The sequence below is a fragment of the Squalius cephalus genome (assembly GCF_949319135.1).
Source record: "Squalius cephalus genome assembly, chromosome: 1".
In the NCBI taxonomy this organism is placed as follows: domain Eukaryota; kingdom Metazoa; phylum Chordata; class Actinopteri; order Cypriniformes; family Leuciscidae; genus Squalius; species Squalius cephalus.
This window is the reverse complement of record NC_137122.1, coordinates 4,131,138-4,145,269: the sequence shown is the minus strand read 5'-3', so window position 1 is coordinate 4,145,269 and position 14,132 is coordinate 4,131,138. Positions and strand designations below refer to the sequence as shown.

The 14,132-nt window shown below is 37.7% G+C and overlaps 2 protein-coding genes and 1 long non-coding RNA gene across 4 annotated transcripts in view; all 3 read right to left on the bottom strand.

The window, feature by feature from the left end:
* Positions 1-14,132, bottom strand: part of LOC307156058 (uncharacterized protein) — a 488,898-nt gene that overhangs the window by 254,043 nt on the left and 220,723 nt on the right. The window lies entirely within an intron of this gene.
* LOC307156367 (uncharacterized protein) overlaps positions 1-14,132 on the bottom strand; it is a 1,306,365-nt gene that overhangs the window by 1,079,176 nt on the left and 213,057 nt on the right. The gene's annotated exons all lie outside the window — the stretch shown is intronic.
* Positions 10,867-12,462, bottom strand: LOC307169306. The gene is made up of 3 exons (XR_013823083.1): positions 12,215-12,462; positions 10,975-11,051; positions 10,867-10,880 (listed from the first exon to the last, which is right to left on the bottom strand). It is a non-coding gene; the product is annotated as an uncharacterized lncRNA (long non-coding RNA).

The window sequence follows — 14,132 nt, the reverse complement described above, 5'->3', positions numbered from 1 at the left end:
GTAATTAGATTAATGTAATAATGGCTATCTTTAGAAAGCATTGGTCTACTTATTACTATTTACTAAATCCCATGTCAACCTCGACCACTTGAACAATACAAGGAGAGACAAGAAACTGCACTTTTAATGCTTTCAAATAAACAATATACAATTGCATGAATTATTCTTGAATTGACGTGAAGTGTGTAGAGGGAGAAGGTTACATTAAAAATATACCTTCTAAAAATGTATGTTAAATATAGGCTACAGAATTGTTCTATAGTCTAATGCAATTACATCAGATTTTACTTTAAATTACAGAAGAATTCAGAGTAATCCCTTTAATTAAATTACAGTATTAATGTTCTAATACTGTAAAATTACAGTAATAATGTTCGTACTGGTGAGAAACATGCAGTTTCCCATCTCAGGGTAAGTCAACTCAGAGTTCAGGTTTTAACTCAGAGTTGGTTGAACCTCCTTTTTGAAACAGGCCCCAGATTATGTGATAATGTTTGATACCAGCCAATCAGAAAGATTATAGAGATGCACTGATTACAATTTTCTAGGCCGATTCCAAGTTTTCATTGAGTTTGACCTGCCGATACAGATTTCATCTTTTTAGCCACTTTACTGCACACACAAATATTTATTTTCTATATACAGTGGGGAGAACAAGTATTTGATGCACTGCCAATTTTGCAGGTTACAAAGCATGTAGAAGTCTGTAATTTTGATCATAGGTACTCTTCAATTGTGAGTGACGGAATCTAAAACAAAAATCCAGAAAAACACATTGTATGATTTTTAAGTAATTAATTAGCATTTTATTGCATGACATAAGTATTTGATACATCAGAAAAGCATAACTTAATATTTGGGACAGAAACCTTTGTTTGCAATTATAGAGATCATACGTTTCCTGTAGTTCTTGACCAGATTTGCACACACTGCAGACGGGATTTTGGCCCACTCCTCCATACAGACTGAAGAAACTGTAGGGTAATGGGAATGGTTCAGGTGGAGTGAGGGTTTGGTGAGCAAACAGAGTCTCGGTCAGAAGACGTCAGATGATATGGAGTGATGAATGACGAAAGGAGAAGGCAAGGTTTGTTGCAACAACAATGGTTTTATTTTATTTTATCATGAAGTTTGACCTTGGTTCAATGCATTGTCTGTGTGCTATAGAAAGGAATAACAAAAAAATAATGACAATGGTCAACTAACACAAGTTGAACAATTCTACAAATCAACAAAGGAAATATAAATTTACTAATCACTTATACTAATAATACACTTATAATCACTTAAACTGAACAGGCTTTAAAACAGTTCAGACAAACAATCTTCCCACATGGCTCATGTCTGGCAAACAAAGAAATCAGTTAACAGAGTGACAGTAGTGATGTTACATATGACACTGATGCGCGTATCACACAAGCGAAACAATTTCTAGTGAAGCCCCGTATCGGGGTGTGTATTGGTTTACTAGAGTCACGTGATCGATGACAAACAAAGCCTCACTGTCTCTCCAGTCACGTGCGCGTTTCGCTTTGGGGTGTCAGAAGGCTCAAACTCCAGATCGTATTTAAGCTAACGATCATTAAGCTGTATCGACAGCCAGTCGTTTCCCATCATGCTTTTGATCAGCGCAGTCGGTGGAGAGCAACTGTGCTCGACTGCAGAATTCGACACATCCGTCTTGCGCTCTCGAGAGTTTTTTGACATATGTTAGCATGACATCAGAGCAAGGCGGACCCAAGGGGGCAATCATTCGGAATAAACTGAAGTTTCCCCGGGCGCTGTCATTGATTAGCAGACCATCACCTGCTGTTATTCCATTGACTCCCATTCATTTTGGCGTCACTTTGACAGCGAATAACTTTACATCTGAGGCTTTAAAGACTCCATTTGTCCATTATTTATTTCTAAAGAAACATGAAAAAGTATAAAAGGCTCCATTACCTTGTATCTTACGCTATGGCCCTGTAGAAGCAGTTTTTGTAAAAGTATGCTAACGATTGATTCATAACCACGCGACTCTCTGTCGCACAGTAGAGAGATTACCGTATGGACAGGAGGAGAAGCTCGCGGGCAATTGGGGGGACGTGTCAAGAAGAGACCGTCATTCTTGCCTTCAAAAAGTTCACTTTTGAAAACTTGATTACAGTCAGCAATGTGTAATGAGGACAGCAATGGTAGAGCCTTTATGTAAACGGGTCACGTGCTGTGTTTGTCCAGTCAATATTATTGACACCGCAAATAAGGACTTTAGCCCGGGATTTAGGAATGTGCAGTGTGAAACGGCAGCTTATGAATAACCAGGATTCCTCAGATGTTCCTCGGTTATGCGCTACAGAATGATAGTCACCCCTGCAATTGCTGAAAAATAAGCAATTTAACAAAAGATAAGGGTCAAGAGCCCAACTAAAGCAAACGCTGATCACCATGATGGGGACCTCAAAGAAAACATTTTCAACCATCATCTAAACATCTGTTGACTCTCAATAAGAACTTCTGTAGACGTCTGATAGAAATAGTCAATCTGTTTAGTACAGAGATGGGAAGTAACGAAGTACAAATACTTCGTTACAGTACTCAAGTAGATTTTTCTGATATTTTTACTTTACTTTACTATTTATTTTTATTATTACTTTTTACTTTTACTCCTTACATTTTAACTTGAATATCGGTACTTTCTACTCCTTACATTTAAAGGAGTCATAACCTAGTATTACATTGGATACCTACTGCTGTATTATAGTCTTTCAGGCCCTTCTACAAAAGAAAAATTGGAAAAATAATAAACACAGACCTACTTTTACCCTTATTTCTGAAGGCATTATTGTCTCGCGAGATCAATGCGATGTTTTGGCTGTCGTGGACGCTCATTTTAATAATGCAAATGAGGGGCGCGTTGATTGGTTGAAGGAAGGAGGGGGGTTGACACGCAGGTAACTTCAGCATCATTACAAACTGACATCATGGCGCAAGTGGTGAATGAACCCGACTCGGCCGCGACCTACGGGATTCAACCCTACATGTTTGAGCCGGACTCTGAACCAGAGCTGGAAAGGGAAGATGTAGAGTTGTTGGATGGACGTCTACATCAAGATGTCTCTGAATGGTAAAGACAATCATTTTGACTGAGACATACATTAACATCGGTAACGAGCTAAAACGTTTGTTGCTATTTTCTCCCACATAGGTTTACCTTTTATTTAATGTCGATTACATTAACGGAGATGTAGTCTACTTATTTTATCAGCTTACAGTGGTTATTGAGATGAGACGTTTACTATCATGTGCTGTTTTTGCCTTGTTTCACGCTATTTAGACATTCAATATTTTTCTTCTTTAGACAGGTAACGTGTTGTTTTTCTTTATGTTTATTATTACTTGACTGTTTGTTTTATTTATCTATGTATCGTTATCTATTCTATAAAAAAAATCAATACAATGATATGTTGTCATAGTTATATAATATACAATTCTATGAAAATATAGCTGTATCATTTTCTTGTCTGTTTATCACTGAGGGCAAACTTCATAATAACAATGTATCATATTTTAAACTATATTTATGTACTTTTCAGTGAGTCACAGTGTATTAGATGATTCACTAATGTCCAGTGAAGTGGCTCATTTGCTAAAATACCATCCTGACTCCTGACACTGTAGTGAACATTATGCATCAAAGTGTCAATGTCACAATCTCACTCTTGTCTACTCCTAGCAGTGTTTTTGTAATTTGACAGATATATCAAAATCATCTAGTCATTCGTTTGCATACAAGCATTGTAACCTACTTTTTTGTTCATATATGTAAATATATATATATATATTTTTTGTTTGTTTATTTATATCACAGGTTTTAAGAAGGATGAATCAGATACAGACTCCTCCCATGTGTATGATTCAGCATCCTGGATTAGACCCAGTGTGTTTGAACATCTATTCTCTTCAAAATGCAAGAAACATTTATATGGACATCTGCCTATTGGAGGCAGTGAAAGGCAAGTTTTATTCAGCAACTGTAAACACTAATTGAATAAAGATTATTGGCATTGCCAACCTTATTCAACACAACAATAGGAAAACTAAGATGCTTGTTCAGTCTGATCATTGCGTGTACACTAATAATTGCAACTTTACTGGTAATCTACAATTGTATTGGATGTAAATAGAATGTTATAGAACACAATAATATTTACAAAAGTTCTTGCAATAAGTACAATTTGAAGAAACAAACACCTGCAATTTAAACGTTGCTTTATTTTTTTTAAAACATGCAAACTTAAATACAATTTTTTTTTAAACATTGTACATCCTATTTACAGTGAATACAGGCACCTATCGTACAGGTGCTTTGTGAGTTGGTGCTGGGGACATCTTGGACACAAGATCAGGGTGGTCATTCCTGCATGTGTGGTGCTGCGTATCCGCCGTGAGTTCCCCGATTCAGATGGAGGATATACAGGCTTCAGGGTCCCGCTCGATTGAATCGTGACACATAGCGGGCTACAACGTCTTCCTTTGCTGGTGCTTCAAATTGAGAGCAGAGTGAGTCTGGCACAGGTATCTGCTTGAGCTGACTGACGAAAGGTTCTGGGTCAGGAAACACCACATCAAAAACCAGGTGCATCAGCTCATCCACATAGTCTGAAGGCAAGAACAGACATTCTTTGGATTAATAAACAAAACAGCCCATTTTTAAATTGTCATCAACATTCACTTTTAATTATTATTTTTTTTTTTAATACAGCATCACATGTATTAGGGTTGGGCGGTATTACGGTAATATCGGATACCGCGGGATCTTAAAATAGCACCGGTATCAGTTTCAATACCGTCATTACCGGCACTTATATAGCCTATAATATATATTATTTATTTATTGCCTAAAAAATGCTTATGTGTGGTTGCAGTTTGGCAATATTCCTGGTTCCAACCGCATGAGAAGGGAGAGGCGGTAAATACAAGAGATGTAAACACCTCTAACCTAATGTCGCATCTCCGAAACAACCGCCCACTCACTGCTGCCAGGATGCATTTTGTTCTCGAGTTCATTAAATAAGCGCATTAAGTTTCGTATTTGTTAAAATATTTTAATGTTATTTTTTCCATCTTTGTTGATTATGAAAAGTGAACGGCACAAATAAGATGGGATGCATCGGGAGTCAGACGATTTGACCACTTCAATAAATTTCGTTTTGTAAAAGGCCTCTTTAAAACAAATTTCGTTTTGTATATATTGTTTCTTAATTTTAATACATTTTTCATCAACCAATTGCCTGGATAATCATGACATGATGGGCGCTTGCATTGAAATCTCATAAATTAACCGAAACTCAGTGTAGGCTATGCCTCACAGACATGGCAAATATATATAAATAAAGCTTGAAATTTAATCCATGATGTGCATTTTTCTCTAGGCGCGTTCATACGGAGATGCGATCATCAATTTCATTAAACGAAACCATTCAAAACGAAAATAAATAGACTAGCCTAGGGATGGGCATTATTAATCGACGATCGATAATTGATCGTTAAGAATTTCGTCGATCATGTTTATTTGTTATCGATTAAACTAATGCAGGTTGCGTTGCGTAGTGTGAGTCTTGAAGCAATGGAATTAATTTTAGCGCGGAGGTACCTGTGCATCCCGGCAACGTCAGTCCCCTCAGAGCGGGTGTTTTCAGCGGCTGACTGGCTGTCACCAGGTTGCGGTCGCATCTGATCCCAGATCATGTCAACATGCTTATCTTTCTCAACAGAAATCAGTAGACTGGTGCAGAAGTTCTATGGGAACTTCATGCGTTTTCTCAGATCGGATAACTATCTGATTTATCAAAACGATTCCATTTACACCTGGGGCCTGTTTCAATAAGGAGGTTCAACCAACTCTGAGTTAAAACTTGAACTCTGAGTTGACTTACCCTGAGATGGGAAACTCTGAGTTTTCGGTTTCAGAACAGCTGAAATGAGTTAGTTCAATCAACTCTGAGTTGACCTACTCTGAGTTAAGCGCGTGCACCACAACTATAAAAAGCCATTATCAATGGAGCGCAGATATTACGAGTCACCATGGCAACAGCGCCAAACAAAAAGAGGAATTACTGTTATACAGTGTTGGGTGTAATTAATTACCAAGTAATCTAAATATTGTGATTTAATTAAAGGGATAACTCTTAATTCTTCTGTAATTTAAAATAAAATCTGATGTAATTACATTAAATAGGCTACTGCATAGACTAGGCTATAGAGAACAATTCTGTATAAAACAATAGTGGATTTAACATACATTTTTAAAAGGTATATTTTTGATGTAACCTTCTCCCTCTACACACTTTGGTCAATTCAAGAATAGTTCATGCAATTGTATATTGTTTATTTGAAAGCATTAAAAGTGCAGTTTCTTGTCTCTCCTTGTATTGTTCAAGTGGTTGAGGTTGACATGGGATTTAGTAAATAGTAATAAATAGACCAATACTTTCTAAAGATAGTAATTATTACATTAATCTAATTACACTGTTGAAGATAACATTGATAACTATTTTAGAGTAACTTACCCAACTGTTATAATATCAGAGGTGAAACTGGAAGAACAGTATGTTATTCAACCTAATTTTAATTTTCATGTGGAGCAATCCTGCAGGCATTAAAAGAACATGGCAGCAGCTGAAAATTAAATATAAAAACATAATTCAATCAGGTAAGGCTTGAGCATATCATGGGTGAAGGCTACCTGACTTTACAGACATTTGACATATTAAATAACTAAAGCATCCAGTGTCTAGCAGCAGCAGCAGCATTTACAGCTGAGGGAATTCCAGGAGGGACTTCAGAGCCAGTCACTCCCAAAGATCCAAGGGCCTTCATAAAATGTAAGAGGTTTACATATGTGTTATTTTTTAGATAGGCTATTTTTGATATTTCCATTTATTTTACTTTGAGGTTGGGTTTTTTGTTGGTCCCAACAGATTCTGATGGTAATATCTGATCAACAGAACCTGTCCCAACAGAACCCCAGGCAGTTGTAAGTCACCTACTCAATACACCAGAAATTAAATAGTGTTATAAAGTGCACTCGACCAAATGCTCATCTTCACAGGACGATGAGGATAAATAGTTTCTGCTGCCACAGAGAGGCCTACATCAAACAATCTACCCATTCAGATTTTTTTCACATTTTTATGTGGATAATCTAAGTTTAAATCTAAGTATAAACGGGTATTCTTATCTCTCCCTCCGCCCCCAGAGTGTGGAAGAACAGCAGGAGGACGGTCCATCAACTTCTGTTGCACAGATGAACACATTTCAGTGATTTCCAGTAAATGCCACAGTTTAATTCTGTAGAATTTGTTTAGAACTACATTATGTAACTCTAATCTACTACTGTATTTTCAGTTGCCAGTTAAGGAGTTATATAGACTTCATCTTATAAAAAAAAAAAATAGAAAAAACTGCAGTAAAAATAGCAATATTTTATTTATTAATAAAATATTAATTTTATTAATAAAAATTTACTGAAAGAATGAATGCGGTGTTTAAACACCGCTTCCCCCTTTAAAAAAGGGGAGGAGACCGATAGAAACTCTGGGTTTACCGAAGAAAACCTGCTCCCGACCAGGTTAGGTTCAGAGAGTAAGTTACCATGGTAACTGACTCTGAGTATAAGTTACCTCTCTTTCAGAAACGGGCTTGACTTACTCTGCTTTCTCAGGTTTAACATACCTCCCATTCTGAAACAGAAAACTCAGAGCTTCCCTCATTTCAGGGTCAACATACTCAGAGTTTTCACTTAACCTCCTTTCTGAAACAGGCCCCAGGTCACATAAATGTGTTTTTGCAAAACGGATATAAATCCGATCTTGAATTCCCGCGCTATATGCAGATTTAAATTGTTGCACGTCACCGAAAGCAACTGATATGAGCTGCATTTTATTGATCATCAGCGAAAATTTCTAAATCAAAGACCGCAACCAGATTTTGCGGCAACAGCCCTGGTAAGATCATTTCGGTTCTTTAATGAAGATGATTGTGTGTTGATGAATGACTTTCACTTTGATTTGCGATAGTTTGTTTGCACGTTGGCTTGATGAATAGATGCTCATCTGTGATGCGTGTTGAAGTAGCGTCGTCATATCTGGCTATAACATGACATATAGCCTATAACACGTTCTCACACGTTTATTTCTTAGCATTTTTGGGATAAGTCAAATTTACATATGTGGTTTCAACAACCAGATGCATTTACTCTTGTCCAGTTTCGTCTGGAATGCGTCTCAGATCTCCTCCTGAAGTGGTTGAGCGATCAGGTTTAAATCCGTCTCGAATGCGTTTCGGAGGGCATTTACATTTGGTCTTTCCATGATCGGATAGCTATCCGATCACAGAAAACGGATGAAGTGGCCATGGGTCTCTGTTTACGAACGCCGGCTCGCAGCTGCAGGTTCCGCTGTTTAGAGCATCGCAGGGCATATCTTCAAGTCTACCGAACAAGTTTCACTGCCACAAGTTGATTTTCTTGTAATAAAAATCTCATCGAGGACAAACAAACTGTATTTTTGTATTTTCATTGCATTTTTAATTTATAAAAAGTTAAAGAAATAATGAATTTCAATATAAAAATATTAATGATTAATCGATAGTCGATCGTTAATTCTCCCGACGATCGACTAAGAAAATTTAATCGAATGCCCATCCCTATAGCCTACTCTCTGTAATCCATGGTGTGCATTTCTCTCTATAGCGTTCAGATGCCGATCGTCAATTTCTTTAAACGAAACAATTCAAAACGAAAAGAAAAAGGCCACTCTCTGATTGTGTAATGATGTGCATTTCTCTCTATAGGCGCGTTCACTACAGAGATGGCGATCGTCAACTTCCATCTTTGCAGAAAAGTTGTATTAATAAAAATCTATGGACACGTGTCACCGGATTACAGAGGCACTTTTTGCTTGTTGCACGCACACAGATATTATGTTGAATAATGGTGGGCTCGGGCTCATAATAACAGTTAATGCCGTCGGCCGGACTCAGACACAACGTGCACGGGTTGGGCTTGATTTTTTATTTATTTTTTTGCCCGATCTGGCATTCAGTTTCTGAACGGTGTAGGCACAAGCCAACAGTTTGGTGATGCCGTCTGAGCCCATTATGTCATAATTTTTAATTAGTCACGGTAATACCGTATACCCCAGTAAAATAGGGAGGAGGTTTGACGGTTCTGAATTTTGATTCAAAATTCGAATACCGCCCAAGCCTAACATGTATATGTAAATGTTATGTTCACAGATTAAGGTCAGATAGGTTTCAAAAGTCTGTTTATATGGTGTTGTACAAGTCCAAATAATTGTAATTATACATCTGCATTTTATATTGTAATTTATCACATTATTTTTATTTATATATATATATATATATATATATATATTGTCTATGTTTGATCAGTGTGCAATAATAAATAATTCATAAGTTAACTTACTGAATGTCGGCTCTTCTTTCAGTGGCTTTACTGTACATGTCCCTTTTCTTCATTTTGGCCAGTAAAGTTTGAATGAAGGTTTCCCATCAGCCTGCCTTTGTGGACGGTCAGCGTTCTCATTATAGTGCATCGCAGACAGGTAGAGTCTTTGGAAAGAGAAATTCACAAATGTCGTCACTGTGTATTACGGATGTTGGGGCTCGATATTGAACATTTTCACAAACATTGAGACCCATTATTATTTACCTGCATAGCATTCCCAAGAATGGAAATGGCACACTTTTTGGAACAAATCGAATGACCACTGAGTGAAAAGCCTCCAGCGATGACGTTTGGTGATGGGGGCTTAGCTTTGACACGTCTTTCAGGACTCTCTTGCTTGTAAACAGCTTCTCCAACTTATAATGAACTGGTGTTCCTAATAGTTTGATGAAAAAAAAATATTGGACAACAACTTTATGCAACTTTTTGATTGTGACCTACTTGATGAATATAAAACAATGGTTATAGGTTAAGCTGTGTTCATACTTAGAAACCAATACAGTATAATACCTACGTATAGTTTTTACAATTCAAAATTCACTCGTTTTCATTTTACAACACCACATATGGAAAATTATGTGTTTCTTTATTTATTATTGTTGTTTGTAAAAACAGGACTCCACCAGAAGCTATTTTTAGCTTATAAGAATGGGGATCACATACAAAATACATATATATTTTAAATATAATTGCTGCTTATAATAGAATGAAATATGATGAATTTAATTATCTTTTAGAATGATAGATATTCTATTGCATTTTAATCAGGTATCTGTTTTATCGAATTCATAAATTACAATATTTTGTAGGCCATTTGGATTTGTGTGTTACCAGAATAAAATTACCTGCTTTCAACCATTTCTCCTTGTCCGTCGACACACGTGGAGCATGATGACAGGCTGGGTACAGGGGGTCATCGTGGTTATGGATGTCCTGTAGGTGGTTTATCACAGACAACCACTTGGCGATCCTCTCTGGCCCAGAGGTCGATGAAGCCGCAATCCAGTAGATCTGGTTCTTTATCATCGGCAACCATTTTTTCACCTTTTCACAGTCCTTTGTTTTAGAAATAGCCGTCAATTTTTTGCCCATACCTACAAAACCATTGAAAATATTAAATTATTGCCAGGGCAATTAAACATAGGTCAACATTTGCCATAATGAATGAAATAAGTAAATGTCAAACACCTTTCTCAAAGTGCCAGACATCATAGTACTGAGTTATTTTGGCATCAGTGAGGAATTTCTGGATCTGGGGGTGCCGATCCGATACGATGCAGTCCAACTTAATTCCAGACTCTGTGATGACTGCAAGGCTCCTCTTCAAACCTTCTTTTTCCATGTTCACGCTACCTCCAACCTCGTTGCTCTATTACGAAATATGTATATGAGTGGATTACATTTAATACATTAAGGCTAATACGGCAAAGGCATCTCATAATTTATGTGATTTAGTCAGTTACCTGGACTAGCTGGATGTCGATGACTGTGTTTTTGTTCAAGTCCATCATGGTGTAGCTTCCAAACTTTGCACTATGTCCTGAACACATAATTGTATAAATGTTATTGATGAAAATAATGCAAAAAAAGTGCATTAATCCACTATTTTCCTGTATTAAGATTTTCAAAAATAAAAACAATTGCCTGGTGAATCAGCCCTCATATCGCCACCAAGAATAGCACTCCCGTCTGTACTCAGCTGTTGCAAGACGGCTGCCTGATCATTCTTCCACTTGTGAAGCACAGCGGGCTCGATAAAGTTGCGGCAATGTCTTCGGAAATGAAAGCTCTAGCATTAAGTTCTGCCAGGAAGACTTAATTGTTACGTCACTCTACTTTTTATCTATCCAATCACATTCCAACACTTGTGGTATATAAGATCGGTACTTACTCATGTTTGAGTTCGCAGATGCTGACGCTTCAATTTACCACCATCCTCCCCACCTCCTCCAAATTGAATCCTTCCCTCCATCCTCCTCACCACCACCACCAGGATGGTCCCTTCCATACCTCACGGGGGTCGGCTGCGCCCCTGCCTCGATCTTCAGGCAGGATATGCAGAGTCCGGACCCTCAGATCGCGTGTTACGGACGGGGCCTACGCCAAAGAACTTTATTGCTTGCTGGGTCGCTAATAAATGGTTAATTGTCACAGTATTTAGTCTCCCGAGTCTTTCTGGTAGAACTGTCTGTAGCTGTGCATCTGCAACTGCATGGCCTTGAAGACCTGTCATGGAAAAAAAAAAAATCACATTTAATGGGAATACATGTTGATAAACATATTTTATTAACATTGCATATGTAGAAGAAAATTGTGGTGAGTCTAAATCTTATACCAAGCAGTGTTGCTATTTGGGTTTTACATGAAAAGACAAAAATCCAGAAATGGTGGTGTATCACTTTAAACAAACTTCCTTTTGACAGGGCTGACTCAACTTTAGTCCACCAGGCAGACAATCCCACAGACTTTTGAAGTGTTGCTGCTATATAACAGTAAATACAAATAAGGCGTGTTGCTGCTGTTAATAACCAAATATATAAAGGATAGTGTGCGTTGAGGACTCAGGGGGTATTAATCACTGCACTATGCAACATCAAGTAGATGAGCCCCAACCTCAGCCATTTAATGAAGAGCATTCCATTACCACAATTAATGGTTTTTGAAGCTTATGATAACAATATTAGACAAACTCCTTGGACATACCTTCTGTATATTGAAGAAAGAAGCACCAGACACGCAGATGGCTGTAGAAAGCTGTAAATTCCCCGCTGGTGTGGAGTTTCCAATAACTGGCTGACTCTTCCACCGTCGTTGGTACTGGCAATGTGGACATCTCTGCCAAACTTCCATGAATGTACCTCTCAGTCTTCTCTGGACCTCACAATCTTGCGTACACACTGGGCACTTCTCAAAAAGCTCCATGAGGCATTCTTCAAAGACCAACAGCTTTCTCATTTTGGGAATGGCCGATGACTGTTCAGGAAGGGGAATGGTGTCTTCCCTACATTGACAAAAGTGAAAACAGTCACATGCAAGTACAATGTATAAATGCAGATTTAGATATATAGGTCCAAGTCAATTGAAAAGGGAATACCAAACATTACAAATTTTAGCAGTTCTTAGCATACAGACAAATGTCACTGGTTTATAATCAAATACATCAGTACTCACATAAGGATTAACATGATATATAATTAAAAACAGTTAGTGAAATAGGATAAAAACATGTTGAATAGTAATCAGGCAATTTTTCTTAAATCAGAATAACTTACAATGTTTCCATTGACTGACTAAACACCTTAACTGAATTTGCGGGGTTATACGTGGAGTCATCTACTTCTGGTGCCACAAAAGAGGAGCTAGCCTCTGCAGTACTGGCCACATCTTCATCCTCCTCCATGAGACGAGGCCTCTTTATACGTGGCTTTATTGGTGTTGAGGACCATGGATGGACAGGATGTAATGTAGATGGTGATGTGCAGATGCCTACATCAGTAGTGGTCTTGACTTTTGTCTGGGTTCCTTTTATGCAGAGAAACAGATAGACATGACAACACAATCAAAAAAAATGTTCTTGCATGAATAATGTGACACTCTTTGTCATTTTTTAGTTAAAAAAAAAATTAAAGTCTACATACCTTCACTTCGGAAGTGTGGTTGCAAAGTTTTAAAAGACAGTTGCGTTCCAGTTGATGCCAGCACCACGGGTTCAGTCTGGCAGCCAACATCTCTAACGTTTGATGAAACGACAGTACTGGTACCAGACACTGCATGAGATGTGCTAGCCTAATAATGGCATAATGAAATAATAAAAAAAAAACAATTACAATTCAAAGAATTAAAGCTGCAAGCAGCGATGAAAGGGCCCTCGCACCCGTGCCATCAACACTCGGTGGCTTTAGGAAGGCAGAGCATGGTTGGGAAATGTACATTTAAGGAGGTATATATAGTAAGAGTATGTCAAAGTCAGTTACAAAATGTTTTGTATAATGGTGATAATAGCATGCTTCATGACTCAGCTAAGTGTTGCTAGCATGTTCAGTCTGTTTCTAGCATGCTTAGTACACAATAATTATGTGGTTAGTACTGCATTACTGTGTTAACCATGTCAGTTTCTGTTGCCAGTAGGTGGCGTTATGACTATAACTGAATATGAGCATGGATGTGTGTTCAGGACAGAACTCTTATCAAACATGTGAAGTTTGGTGCAAATTGGACATTGCCTTCTTGAGTAACAACAAAGTCATGTTTCATTGAATTAGCATTCTTTAGAACTTAGCTAAGCATTGTTAGCATGTTTTAACATGTTGCTAGAACGGCATCAACGTGTTAAACATGTCACTTCCTGTTGCCAGTTGGTGGCGCTATTACTATAACTGAACATTCTCATGTAGATGTGTTCAGGCCATGACTCTTATCAAAAGTGTGAAGTTTGGGGCAGATTGGACATTCCATGCCTGAGTTACAGCAAATTCCTATTTAATTGCAATAATAGCATGCTTTAGCACTTGGCTAAGAGTTTGCTAGCATGTTTTAGCATGTTTCTAGTATGTTGTTAGCATGTTTAACACTTGCTGGCACTTTTTTATATGTTATTAGGAGTCCACAACAGTGTTAAACA